We start from the raw sequence: 15,414 nt of genomic DNA, 5'->3' as shown, positions 1-15,414 counted from the left end.
AGCAAAGTAACACTCCCATTTTCCTCTGTTTTCTAGAGAGACACCACTCCGATGCGACAACTTATTCGGCATATGTACCCATCTATGACCACAATGTTTTGTAGTCATAGTTCTCTGGCACCTTCTCGGTTGAATAGGGTTTGTACGATTTTTCCCTTTGTATTTCATAGGTCTTTGGGAATCTAGGTTCAAATGTTTACATTTTTATATTAACATCTGGAAATTAAATTCTCAAAGGAAATTTTGTTTATGGAAACTCAAGTTTTGGATATTACATTGGGTTTTTTAATATTCTAAAGCAGAGTTTCTGTATATTAAAAGTCCTATCATAACTTAGAGAAACTTAAGCCATATAAAACAACAAATTTACACTGAAAATTAAGTTTCTTTTAAGAATTATGGTATTAAAGAGGGGGTGGTCTTTGAAGAGAGGGTAGCTTTCAAAATAAGGTAGGTGGTCGAAAGGGGAGGTCATACCGTCGAAGAGTGTATAATGATGGAGGAAGCGAAGAGGAAGGAGATATTTGAATATTGCGTGGAGAATGGGGTGTTTTTTGAGTAGTAAAATTTTCAAGGGGAAACTTCTAGAGTATAGTCTAGTGGTAAAGACATGTATTAAATCTAGAGGTTTCAAGTTCGAGCCTTGTTACTGCCTTTGGAGGAAGGTAATTGTAAATTTTTTTGAGTGTTAATTGGTGTAGATAGCAATAACATGTGGCGTGGGTTGCACTGCTAGAAGACCAAAAAGTTTTAATTTAGACAACGTAAACCAATGTGTGGCTTTTGTATATTTGAATTTGAACATTTTTATTGTTATTGTACACATAACAATTGTTTGTAGACTTCTTTTTGCGCCCCTAGATATTTTCGTTCGCCCTCGAAAATTTCAAAAATATCCCCCTCGCTACTTAAGTAGCAAACTCAGGGGCAGAAAATCTAGAAAAAAGGGTGAAAGATAGGTTCGCATTCAGGGGCACAAATTTTGCTATTTACACACCCGCATCTTACTTTGCGAGGAGGTAGAAATTGAAGGTGTGTGTGTGTAGGTTTGCTATTTTCCATTTATTGCGTATGGAGATTAACAATGAAAAAAAAAATGCAGGGTGGGCTGTATAGGTTTGAGGTAGGAGTTAAAGGAATTTGAGGTCTTTGGGTTTAAAAAAATGAAAAATGCATGAATTTATTTTCAGCGAGAAATTAATGGTATGGATATGTAATATCATAATAATTTTCCTTAATTTCCTTAATATGATTATAATAGTGATTAAAATCCACAATAAAGTATCAATAATCGATTGGTCCAAGTGGTAAATAATTTAAACCGTAAAACAAGTGATCATGAGTTTAATCCTTAATTATTGTTACATTGTATCCCACAAATTTTTCGACAGAGATAAAAAATAAAAGGTTGTCTATATCATGATACTAATATCAAAGAAAACACCCACAAGTAAAGTCAGTTTCTTAGGCCTTGTATCTAAAAAAGGGTAAGTTTCTTAGGCCCATTCTTTGGTTGGTTTTACCTATAACATGACATGAAAATGACTTCAACTTCCGCTTCTTGTTTGTAACAAACCATTTTCATGACTCATACATCGTTAATCATTTTATCTTTCTTTATTAATAGCATCCATTCCTTTGCTAGTGTTCTTTCTCATTAGTTTAATTTATCTATATCAAGAGAATGTACTTAATTTGTTTTATGGCCATATAATACCCATGGTATATAAAATTGTTTGCTTCAATAGTATAGTATCATAAATTTAATATACTTCTAAACTTAGTTTTCACTTATCAATATGCATCAAGAGACATAAAAGCAGCTTTGTTTTTTATTTTCTTTTGGATAGGGGGGGAAAACATCATAGTGTTTGACAAGTCCAACTCCCATTACATTTTTATATGAGCTCATGTGGCTGTGTGAGGCATGTTAATTGGTGCTTATGATTAAATAAAACTATCCAATTTAATTAAAAAACTAAATATCAATTGTTAGTTGATCTAGTGGTGATTAACGCTGAACTTGGTAGGGAGAACCATGATTTGATCATCCACAACTGCAATCGAGATTGAGAGAGGATTGAAACCACTTGATGCTAGAACTACCCCTGAACCAGATTAGACGATCTAGTGAGTCGGATACCGGTGGCAAAAAAAACTAAATATCTTTGAATTGGATTTTATTTGTTTATTCAATGAAGTTCAGTTGTTTTAGTTTTATGTTTCCCTTTCATATCTTCAAATTAAGCAAATCAATACTAACCATAGTGCGCTGTTGGGTAGGTAAATTGGAATAAAGATGCCATAAAACAAGGACTTAACCAATATGTGGGGACTCTAAAACATAACTTGGACCCATTGTTTCTACGTCGGTAGGTTCAGTTCACAACGAAACTGGTTTTTCTTTTGTAAAAGTTTGAGTTTTATTATAAATTAATTTAAAAAAAACAAATTATAATTCTATGTGATTTGATTTGGATTAGTCGAGGTTTAATTTGATTTCATATTATAGAGGGTTTAGACAAAGAAGATAAGATAACGTTTGAGACATTTGAATGTGAAATAACTTACAAAAAAGAATTAATTTCATGTTTATTTAAGCGTGCCGACTTCTCTCAATTTATAATATTAAATTAGCTGATTTTTTTTTCCCCTTCTATTTTGTAAAACCAGTGTCTGAGACTAATCATTTAAATCTTAAAATTCAAATAGATGGAAAATTCTTAAGAATTCTAACGCAGTTGTACATCCAAGTTTAGGTTCAAATTCAATACTTTAATTTAGTTATAAGAGACTTGTATTGTTATTTTAACGCCATTTTAATTTTAACGCAATATATTATATGTATGTTTTAAACTTTTGCCACCACTACACCATTATTAGGTTCAGTTTAATTGTGAAAGAGTTTGGTAGTATGTATGAGATTTTAAATTTGATCCCATTACCAACCTTAAAAAAATCTAGTGACTTCACTCAGAGGCGTCTCCGAGTTTTAGGAGGCTCTGTGCAAAATATAAAAGTGGCCCCTTAATAAAAAAAAATTATTGATTTAAATTGCATATAATATAAAAAAAAAACATTCTTGTAAACATATAAATTATCAATATTAAATCTTACATTAAATTAAATGAAACAAGAAATACAAAATAATCATCTTTGAATATAACGTCAAAAAGGAACATCATAATCTAAGATTAAATTTTATGCAAAGATTAAAATGGACTAGAACTATATTTACGAGTATAGATAACTAATATATTGATACTCATGATATTTATGAACATTAACAATATATAACTATTATTTTAGGGCCTAAAAATTAATCTATTAATATACATCTGATATTTTATAGGTATAAATAATATATAAGTAATATTATAGGACCTCAAAATTTTGAGTTGAGGCCCTATGCCGTCGCACACCTCGCACATGCATGCGAGCCTCCTCTGACTTCACTACCTATAGTTTATGAATCACCACATGTATTATTTAATTATTTCGAGAATATCTTTTTGAAAATATTTTTGACATAAAAGTAATAGCATTTTTTATTAAGCTAACTAGGTTTGAATTTAAAACTTTATGTATATTATCTAAAATTTTCATCGATGGATCAAATTTAATGGTTTAAAAGTAAGGCTAATGCTACGGTGGACCACATTCACAAGTGGTCCACCGTGGACAAATGATCTACCGAATATGAATTTTACGAAATTCACTGTTGGATTGAAAGTTTATATCGTATGGATCATCCATAAATTTTTTAAAATTTTTTGAAAATAATTTGATATGTTATTGAGACCCATCAAGATTTACGTTATTTAATAAATCGTTAATCTTGATGTGTCTCAATAACATATCAAATGATTTTCAATTTTTCTAAATTTTTCTATGGATGATCTATATGATATAAACTTTCAATCCAACGGTGAATTTTGTAAAATTTGTATTTGTTATAATGTTATTCATGACTGGTCCATCATTGACCACTTGATGAAATAGCTCATATTAGAATTTATCAGTAATAGTATTTTTGAAAAGCACGGGTAGCAAAACATGTGTAACAGTGCACTATGTACTAGTGATGGATGATAATAAATCATCCACTTGGCTATAATATATAGTTGCTAGAATATGTTTCATACTATGGAACCATGCATGCTAGATGTTAAATCCTTAAAAAGACTTGACTAATTAGTTGCATGAATGAAGCCATGACTAGAGTGATAAAATTTCATATCTTGGGACTAATATGTATTATAATTCATTTAATTTCCAAATTTTATAAATTATCTTTGATGGGTATTATAATATGTTTGACCAATCAAAAGTCTCTTGTCTTTGCTAAACATATGGAGGGGACTACAAGGGGCTTCTATTCAACTTGTGGTATGAAATTTTTGGGACTGGATTTGATTGCATCATGTGATTTTTTCTTCTAGAGAGTACTTTTCATGATGTGCCATCACGTATCTATATATGTAGCAAATATATTTAAAAAATAATAAAATTTCTATACTAAATATTCAAAGTTTGAACTCAAGTAGTCAAAGTCACTAGCACATGTATAACCATTAAAATTAAATCAATATAGATAATTTAGTTTTTTGTAATAAGTTTAGATAAACATTAATGAAAAATTGAAATATTCCTATAAGCATTATAAATCTTGCAAGTAATATGCTTCTTATTTACTTTTCGAATACAAATTTAGGTTTTAAGTTCCTAATTTTGAATAATCACACTATAATATTTTATGTCTCTGACAACACTTTTTTATGCAACATGTGTAAATTGTTGCCTAAAAGTACTTTCTGACGTATTTTATGTCTCTGACAACACTTTTTTATTTACATGACTTTTTAAAATTGGAATTCTTTATCTTTAGATTTTAATATTTTTATGATATTAGCCCTCTGCTTTTCGGGAGAAGGAGTCACGTTAATCTAAATTTTGGCCGTGAGATATGTAAAATTTGACCAATAATTGTTCTATAAAAAATTCGTATACTAGATGTAATATAATATTTAAGAATTTCTACTAATCTTCAATGAAATTGGTAGACAAATTGAGTAGTTTTTTTGTTTTTTACCACATTTGACACATTGCGTTTATTTTTTTGAAAAGGTTGACAAATTGAGTATTATAGCAGTTATGCAGCTATATTCCTATGGTTTTAAATTTTAATCAAGAATGCTAGAAATCCCAATTAGTTATGATAAGATTCAATGAATTTTTTGTACCTTTGTTGCTATATATGAATATTACAAGAGCATCGTGCTTCTGTCTGTTTAAAAATGGAAAAATAGGAAACGAGGTCATATGTTTTTCATAAAAATAAAAATGTAAATGCTCCTACTATATATATATTATCTGATACTATTATGTTCTTTATTTATTTATTTTGACAAAATATTCTTTATTTGTTTAGTAAGATATTGAAATGAAAAACATATAAAAAAAAGTAAAAAATTGACGACACACATTGAGTAGTTAGTTATGCTATGCATATGCTAACAATTAAAAATGCATATATATGTTAACAAAAGTTTAAATATCATATTGGTCCTGTATGTACACGTTTTTTTGGTTTTTATCCATGTATCTTTTTTTCTAAACGTCTCTGAATGTGCAAATCTTGTTGATTTTTGTCCCTCATGTTAAAAAATGACTGCGTTTGTAGCTAATTAACTACGAATTAGCTACTTTGCACATTTAGTGGCTTTTCAAAAAAAATAAAAATACAGAGACTAAAACCAAAAAGCGCATACATACAGGGATCAATGTGATATTTAAGCATAAATTTTAATGAAATTCTTGTACTTTTTTTGTTTACAGCTGAATGGATTCAGGTAATACAGAGTTCGGCCACAAAATAAATAAAATTTAGCCAATAACTTGTTTATAAAAAAACGAATTCAAATTTTTTCGAACGGTTTATTCTAGAATAACTCATTAATCACTTTAGATTGGTGTCTTGCATAAACTTTTTTTTTTTGGTTTTTTACCTTTGTTGCTATATGAATATTACAAATGTATGCAACGTGCTTCTGTCTGTTGGAAAACACAGGAAACGAATGCGCTTAAACGAACCATGTCCAATAGTGGGTATATATTTTTTAAAGCATTGGTATGATGGTACCTTTATTGGAACAAAACGCAAATAAGTATCAGTTTCTTAAATAAATAAGCATTAATATATTAATGTTTTATCTACTAAAAAATAAGGGATTAGATAGAACAATTTCTATTATATTGTGTTTGATTTTAAAACTGTTTTTGGTGCTGGACAAACTGGGGGCAAAAGGATAGGACGAAAATTGAAATTTTTATTTCCCACAGAACCACGAGACAACTTTTTATTCTCTGCACAAGTTGTCTAAAATACCAGCATATCCTATTGTCCACCAAACATCTATCAAAACAAAGTTTGTTCAATATCTTAAACGTTTGTCTTGTACTATTTTGTACTGTTCTATACAGTAGTTTGTTGGAACAAAATTGATTTAAAAATGTTTGCCCCTAAATCTATTAAGGTTTTGATGATAACAAAGTATTAATGTACAATTGGAAGGACTAAAAATTTATTTTAAGTGTGCAGAACTTAGCTTCAGACAAGCTCTGAAGAAAGCTCAGAAGACAAGTCTTCAGAAGTTCGTAAGAACTCAGAAGATAAGAATCTTCAGAAGTTACTTACATCAGAGGATGAAGACATCAGAACTTTCTAAAGTCTGAAGTGAATCAACTCTGAGGTATATCTTGATTAGAGTGAAGATTCGAATTTGAAGGTCAACTCTCCTACCAATGAAGAAAAGGACCTCTCAACCTTGATCAGAACAACTACTTGCATTTTGTCTGTCCACAATGGAGAACGTGGGTTATCAGGCTTATTAGCTGAATAAGGAAAGTCTTCTCTGCACATGGTCAAAGTGTCTGAAACTCTTACTCTGTTTTGGAAACGACCAAACTGCATCAGACAAGTTGCTTGAAGACAAAGGATATCTTCATCAACGGTCATCTTTGCAACGACTCTTTCTCAGTCCTATATGTACTTAGAAGAATCAAGTTGCAAAATAAATCAACAATATTACACGCGCTCGAACAATCTCTGATTTGTGAATACAAGCTCTGAACCTCTGAACTAGTGTTTTTAACTCTTAGTCCAAATACCTTGTACTCATTGTATTTGATTTTTAAGGTTCTCACAAGAGCAGTTGTATTCTTTTAACTACTTTATTATCTCTGTTATTTGAGAAGTCTTAAGTTTGTGTGCTTAAGTGAGAAGTCTTAAGCTTGTGTGCTTGAGCATTGTTGTGAAGTCTCTTGCTTGTGTGCTTGAGCATTTGTAATCTTGTGTGATTATAGTGAAATCCCTTGGAAGTGCAAGGGGACTGGACTACTCTCGTTTTGTGAGAGGAACCAGTATAAATTGCTTGTGTGATCTCTCTCTCTCCCTTATCTCGTTTTATTGTGTTACTTATCCGCTGCTGTTGTAGTTAAGTTAAGAACTTTGAAAAAGTTTTAACTTGGCTAAAACACAATTCAACCCCCCTTCTTGTGTTTTCACACCTTCAATTGGTATCTAGAGCACTGGTCTGTTATTTTCACTTTACAGTGAGACAGTAAAGATCTTGTGAAAACACTATGTCTAGAGAAGACGATAGTATTAGAACAACTGGTGAGGCCAGTGGTGCTGGTGGTGGTCCTATAAATGCTTTTGGTTTTGACTACTTAAGTAATGAATCACATGAACATAGTGGCAATAGAAAAGCCCCTATATTCAATGGTGATGCATCATTATTTGAGTGGTGGAAGGAAAGACTGTATAGCAATATTATTGCTATTGATCATGAGTTGTGGGATTTGGTTGAGCTGGGGGTAACTTTTGAAAACTTAAATGAACATGGAAGATTGTCCATTGAGCACAGAAAGTTACTCTCACCAGCTAACCTAAAAACCTACACCAAGCATCACAGAGTAAAGGACATTGTTGTTGGTGCTATTAGACATGAAGATTATGTCAGAATAGAAAACAAGTCCTCAGCTAAATCTATCTTTGACTCTATGTGTGCTACCTATGATGGTAATGAAAAGGTTCAAGAGGCTAAGGCTAGTCTCTTGATAAGGCAATATGAACTCTTCACCATGCAACAAGATGAAAGCATTGAGACTATGTTTACAAGGTTTCAAATCCTTGTATCTGGTCTTAAAGCTCTTAAGAGGAGTTACTCCACCTATGACCATGTCCAGAAGATTCTGAGGAGTCTTCCTATTGCATGGAGACCTAAGGTCACTGCAATAGAGGAAGCTCAAAATCTCAAGACTCTGAGTCTTGAGGCTCTGATAAGCAATCTCAGAAGCCATGAGATGGTTCTGAATGCTGATTCAGAAGCTAAGAAGAAGTCCAAGTCTGTGGCTTTACAGACTCAGCTTCTTGACATTGAAGAGGAATCTTCTGCAGATGGTCAAGAGGAGGAAATGGGTGAAGACGAGTTTGCCTTATTCACTAAGTTTCAGCAATGGAACAAATTTAACAAAAGAAACTTCAGAGGAAATAGCTCAAGAAATTTTGTCAGCAAAAAAGATGATCAGAAGAACTGCTTCAACTGTAAGAAGCCAAGACACTTTATTGCTGACTGTCCAGAAATGTCTGCCAAAGACAAAAGCAAAAGATACAGCTCAAAGAAGCAACAATTTAAGAGCAAGTTGAAAAAGAGTCTGATGGCTACTTTTGAGGAGCTATCATCTGAGGAAGAAGTTGAGGAAGAGGAAGAGGCAAATCTAGCCCTAATGGCTTCAACCGACTCAGATGCAGATTCAGAGGATGAATCAGAATCAGATTCAGAAGTTACAGATGAGGTATTTTCTGATTGTTCTAAACCTCAACTTATAACTGCGCTTAACAAGGTCATTGAGAAACATCTCAGAGTGTTAAGTAAACAAAAAGCTTTACAAGAAAAGCTTAACACTCTGACTGAACAGGAAGGTCATTTTCAAGGTCTATATCAAGAAACTCTGAACAGAGTGAATGATCTTGAAAAGGGTTGTGCTGTGTGTCACAAACCCATTGATGAGCAGGAAATGGCTCTTCAACAGTTTGTGCATCTCAACCTTGGGAAGAGCAAGGCTGCAAATTGGGTTTATAATGTCATGAGACACAGAGGAGAAGGACTTGGCTATGAATATGGTAGAACATATTCAAAGCTAAAGACCTTTGCCAAAAAGGTTGGAAAATCTTGGGTTTATTATGTTGTTCCACAAAGTGAAGAGGGAAAGAATTCTGGTACTCTGGGAAATGAGGATGATGATCTGAGAAAATTAGAAGCTGACAGCTCAGAGGAACCAAGTTCTTCAGGATCTGGGAAGAAAAGTTCAGAAGATAGAAGTTATTCAGAACCTGAGAATATTAGTTCAGATGTTCTGAAAACTTCAAAATCTGAGACTTCAACTTCTGGAACCAAAGGAACTTCAGTACCTGACTCAAGTCAATCTAAAAGCTCAAAAGTCTTTAAAAGAAAAAATTCAAACTCCAAATCTCAGAGGCAATACAGGACTCAGATTATTTATGATTCTAGAGTCAGTAGATATAACCAATCAGAACAAAGGATTGGTGATAAATACAAATTCTGGAATCATAAACAATCCAAATCCTGGAATAATAACAACTCTCAAACAAAGAAAAAGTTCCAAAAGAGTTATTATTCCAAACCAAAATCTTTCTCTAACACTCAACAACATAGTAAGCATTTGTGGACTAACAAGCGTGGACCCAGAAGATGGGTACCAAAAGCTGAAATAATGTACCATTCAGATTTACCTACTAGGAAAGGATATGTCCTGCCTAGAGCATGGAAACAAGTCCAATGAAAAGGAAGAAGGGCTTATATCCTAGACAAATGGCTGACAGGTTCTCAAGTTTCCAATCAGAACTTGAGAAATGAAGAGGAAGAATACTGGGATGACTTTATCATTAACTGTGATGAAGAATTCTACCGCAATGATTAAAGTTGTTTCTCATACAGCCTACCACTCAAGGAAGTATCATGAATCACTCATGGTATCTGAATAGTGGATGTTCAAGGCATATGACTGGTGACAAACAACTATTTTCTAAGTTGACTCTAAAAGAAGGAGGATCTGTTGGCTTTGGAGGCAATCAAAAGGGAAAAATAATAGGTACAGTTCCTACAGACTCTGAACATCAAAGGAATGAAGCAGCTGCTGAACCTGCTGTTGATGAATCTGAAGATGATGAACCCCCTAGAAACACTTTCAAATACAAATCATTACATCCAGAGGAACTGATCTTAGGCAACAAAGATAGTCCAAGAAAGACAAGATCTCAACTGAGAAATGAGGAGTCTTTAGTTGGTCTTATTTCAATGATGGAACCCTCAAAGATTGATGAAGCTCTGAAAGATGATGCTTGGATAGTAGCAATGCAAGAAGAGCTGAATCAATTTCAAAGGAATGATGTATGGACTCTAGTGCCCAAACCTTCACACAAGAACATTATTGGAACAAAATGGGTATTCAGAAACAAGCTGAATGAACAAGGTGAAGTGGTAAGAAACAAGGCTAGACTGGTTACACAAGGTTATAGTCAGCAAGAGGGGATTTACTATACTGAAACCTTTGCACCAGTAGCTAGACTTGAAGCTATCAGGTTACTTCTATCTTATGCTGTTAATCATGGAATAACTTTGTATCAGATGGATGTCAAAAGTGCCTTCTTAAATGGCTTTATTTCTGAAGAAGTGTATGTTAAGCAACCTCCTGGTTTTGAAGATGTCTCAAACCCAGAACATGTTTTCAGATTGAAGAAATCACTGTATGGTCTGAAACAAGCTCCAAGAGCTTGGTATGATAGACTCAGTAATTTCCATCTTGAAAAGGGTTTTGAGAAAGGGAAGGTTGACTGCACACTCTTCAGAAAAACAACCAAAGAAGATATTTTAATCATTCAAATATATGTTGATGATATTATTTTTGGTTCAACTAATGCTTCCTTGTGCAAGAATTTCTCTAAGATAATGCAGGATGAATTTGAAATGAGCATGATGGGAGAATTGAAGTTCTTCCTTGAAATTCAAATTAATCAGAAGAAGGAAGGAACTTATGTTCATCAATCAAAATATACAAAAGAACTTCTGAAGAAGTTCAACCTAGATGATTGCAAGATAATGAACACTCCTATGCATTCAACTACTAACATGAGCAAGACAGAAGATGAAGGAAAAGTAGACCAAAAAGTCTACAGAGGTATGATTGGTTCCTTACTCTATCTGACAGCCTCTAGGCCAGATATTTTATTCAGTGTTTGCTTATGTGCAAGATTCCAGTCAGATCCTAGAGAATCTCATCTTACTGCTGTAAAGAGAATCTTCAGGTATCTGAAAGGAACAACTAATCTTGGACTTCTCTATAAGAAATCCAATGATTATGTGCTAAATGGATTTTGTGATGCTGACTATGCCGGAGATAAAATTGAAAGAAAATCCACAAGTGACAATTGTCAATTTGTTGGTGAAAACCTTATCTCCTGGGCTAGTAAGAGACAAACTACTATAGCTTTGTCTACAGCAGAAGCAGAATACATTTCAGCAGCTAAGTGTTGCACACAACTACTCTGGTTAAAATATCAGTTAGAAGATTATCAAGTAAGCAGTCACAATATTCCTTTATATTGTGATAATACTGCAGTCATTCATCTTTCTAAAAATCCTATCCTTCACTCTAGTGCCAAACATATTGAAATTAAACACCATTTCATCAGAGATTATGTTCAGAGAGGCATTATAGATATTAAGTTTGTTGATACTGAAAATCAATGGGCTGACATATTTACTAAAGTCTTACCTGTTGAAAGATTTGATTTTATAAAGAAACATCTGAACATGTTTTCAATCTCTGAATAAAATTTTTTTTTGGCTTCTAAGGTGTAAGAGGTTATGTATCTCAGAACTTCTGGTTCAGAACATCTGAACACATAAGATCTGAAGTACTTAACTCTGATAGAATCTTTTCAACTCAGAGGCTCTGACCTTTCTAAGTGGAAAACGTTCAGTATTCGCTACTGAACAGTTATTCACTAAGTTGGCAGTTACCAAGTAATCTTTTGCACGTGGCTCATGTGTGTCAGGTAGTGGGTGGTTAATGATGACTTTTGATATTCAAATTTTTGTCAATAAGCGTAACTTCCCATGTTTGCCATTTTTGTGTTAACTGTACGCATTTAAATAAACTTACACAATACACTTGCACACTTTTCACTCTCACAACCTACACTTTTATTTCTCTCTAAACCTCCAACAAAAATCTTCTTTCTCTCTCGTTAGTTCCTACCCTAACCCTAAACTTCATCATGGCCGCTTCGTCTTCAACCTCAACAACTAAGATTCCTCCGTTCATGTTCAAAAATCTTCAAATAGTTGGGAACGAGATGGAATTCCCTGAATCTCAACTAACTCTACTTCCTGAGAAGATGGTCGACTTTGATAGTTTGAAAGCAAATGGATTTGATGTAGCCTTACTTTTCTGCTCAAGGCTGGGATAGATACTTTGAGATGCTAAATGGTCCTATCTACCCAGATCTTTTGAAGAAATTCTGGATGAAAGCAAGAGTGTTTACTAAGATCGAAGCTAAGCAAGAAGAACTTGCAGCTATTGAAAGGGATCCTAGCTTGAAGGGTAAAACCAGAAAGGAAATGGGTCTTTTGGAGTTTACTGGTACACAGATTCGGTCAAATGTCTGTGATATCAATCTCACCTTTTCTAAGATTCATTTCAACGCCCTACTGGGTTTGGAAAACTCTGGGTTGGTCTTAGACAAGTTTGAGAAGGATACAAGGTTTAGAAAAGATCTTCTGCATAGGATGTGTGTGGATATGGAGCTGAAGGGAAAGGTTAAAAGTTTGACGGATGAATGCAGAGTTTTATTCAAGATCATTCTGTCCTCTATCAGTCCAAGAGTGGGTGGTACTGATACTATCTCTTGGACTCATCGACATCTGATCTACTTTCTTCTGACTGAAAAGAAAGTAAATCTGGGAGATTATTTCTTTGAGAGAATCTGCGAAGCCATCTTCTTAAGCAAGTCTCAGAGGAAAACAACTATTGTTTATCCTAGATTGTTATCAGATCTTCTATTTCAAGGCCACATCATAGAAAATCTGAAGAAGTTCTATCCAGAACTTGTGGCTTGCAAGATTACTCCAGAAGTCCTGACTGCTAGTTTTCTGACAAAGATGCATATGATCAACACCAAAGTGGTTCAACCTGCACAAGAATTCTCAGTTCGTCTTGGATCAACACCAAAGTGGTTCAACCTGCACCAAAATGGTAAACCTTTGATCTCTGAATTGGACGCAGAGGAAGTCATTTAGGATTATCTGAAGAAGCTTCAGGATGAAGGTTTTGAGGTTACCCGGGAGATGGTTCCTAAGGCTCCTCAGAACATGTACAAACCTAGGAAGACTAAGAGGAAAGCTGTTGTGCAAGAGGTGGAAGTTCAACCAGATCTTCTTGCTCTGAAGAAGGTCAAAGTTGAACAATCTATGGCTGAACAGAGGACTAAGAGGAAACATGAAGATGCTGCTGACAAGGTTGCTGAAGCATCGTCTAAAAAGCCAATCATTCTTGATGAGGAGGAAAGTGAATCAGGTGAGACTCAATCTGATGATGAGACTGAGTCTGATGAAGAAACTCTTGGTGTCAAGCTGCGAAAGAAACAAGTCCCTGATTCTAAAGGTAAGACTCCTAAGTATGTTTTTAATGAAGCTGAAATTGGAATAGGTTTTACCAAACCTCTTAGAACTATCCATCCCAAACCCATCAATATTTCATCTTCTGACAATTCAGAAGAAATTGCTTGTTCTTCTGATAAATCTCAACAGAAGGGTAAACAAGTTTCTTCTGAAAACCCTCTTTCAGAACTAGAAAAACACCTTAGCCCTGACTCCTTAAATAACCATTCTTTCTCCTATGAAACTACCAAGCCAACATCACCTCCCAAACCAAAATCACCACCAAATCTACCACCATCTGAACCTCAACCAGATATCTCTCCTGCACCCATTAACTCTCCCACCAAACAAACCTCTCCCAGCAAATCTCCTGAACCAACCTCTGAACCCACATCATCTGAACCAGCTTCTGAACCTAACCCTAACTCAAGTGCTGAACTTGTTTCTCCTGAGCATATCCATACTTGTGCTCCCTGCCCTTCAGAGGCAGATGTTGTTCTCATTGACAACCCTGCTTCTGAATCACTAAAACACTCCACCATTCCCTATATCTCTCCCACACCTTCTGACCTTTTCGGTAACCTTTCCAATCAGCATTATGATGATCTTCTTAGGTTGTCTAAAATTAAGAACAGATTTTTGGTATGTCCTTCTGATGTGGATGCTGAAGTTTCTGCTATCAAGGCAAAGATTTGTCATGATCTGGATTCGATCGGTAAGGATATTAAGGCTGTGATTGGTAAAAGGGATCTGGAGGTTGTTAATTTGATGAGAGAAGGTCTTGCAAGGGTCAGTCGAAAGAGGTTAACCATGTTTAATCATGAGGAAACTGAGCTTGCCAGGATTGCTGCTTAAACTGCTAGGGAAACTGCTGATGAAGTGCTGCTGAATGTGTTTAAGAATTGCTGGGTAGATTCTAAGTTGTTCAAGAGTTTAGAAGCTCAGAGGATTGAATCTGAACGACTTGCTCAAGCAACTGAGGTCATTGCTCAAGAGGCTGCAACACTGCATCAGGAAGATGTTTTCATGATTGATTATACAGAGGATGGTGGATCTTCCTCCAATATAGCACAGGCTCCAGTGGATGCAGATCAACTACGGGTTTTACAAGAAGCTATTGAGCAACAAAGGGCTGATCATCAGAATCTGGAATCCAAAGTGGACAAGCTGGATTCTAAGGTGGACAATCTCAATGACAAATTCGACATCATCATAGCCCTCCTCAAGAAACCCTAGGATTCTAAGCACTTATTATATGTTGTTTAAATTATTTTTGTTTGTTTTGTTTCTCAACTTCTGAACATTTGGTTTTAACTTTTATGGTTTTAATCTTGGTTTTGTTTATTATGTTCTTGTCTTTATTGTGTGTTTATGCTTTGGTTCTCTTATCTTTTCATAATTTTTTTTTTGTTTGTTACACCTTCTTAATAGACAGAAACACAAGAACAAGCAGAATTTAAAGAATTTTTTTTTTTATTAATAGCTGAATATGCTTGAATACATTGGCAAAAGAAAAAGACGACCTAATCCTATTCAGATGGATAGTACTCAGAAGAAATCTCAGATTTCTCCTCAGCATCATCTGAAGATATCTCTATAGGCTCTGGGTCCTGCTCTTCTTCTTCTTCTTCTTCTTGTTCCTCTTCAGGAACATATCCTGCCAGGAATT

The sequence above is a fragment of the Trifolium pratense genome, linkage group LG4 (genome assembly GCF_020283565.1).
Source record: "Trifolium pratense cultivar HEN17-A07 linkage group LG4, ARS_RC_1.1, whole genome shotgun sequence".
NCBI classification, from domain to species: Eukaryota; Viridiplantae; Streptophyta; class Magnoliopsida; order Fabales; family Fabaceae; genus Trifolium; species Trifolium pratense.
Note: the sequence above shows the minus strand (reverse complement) of the source record.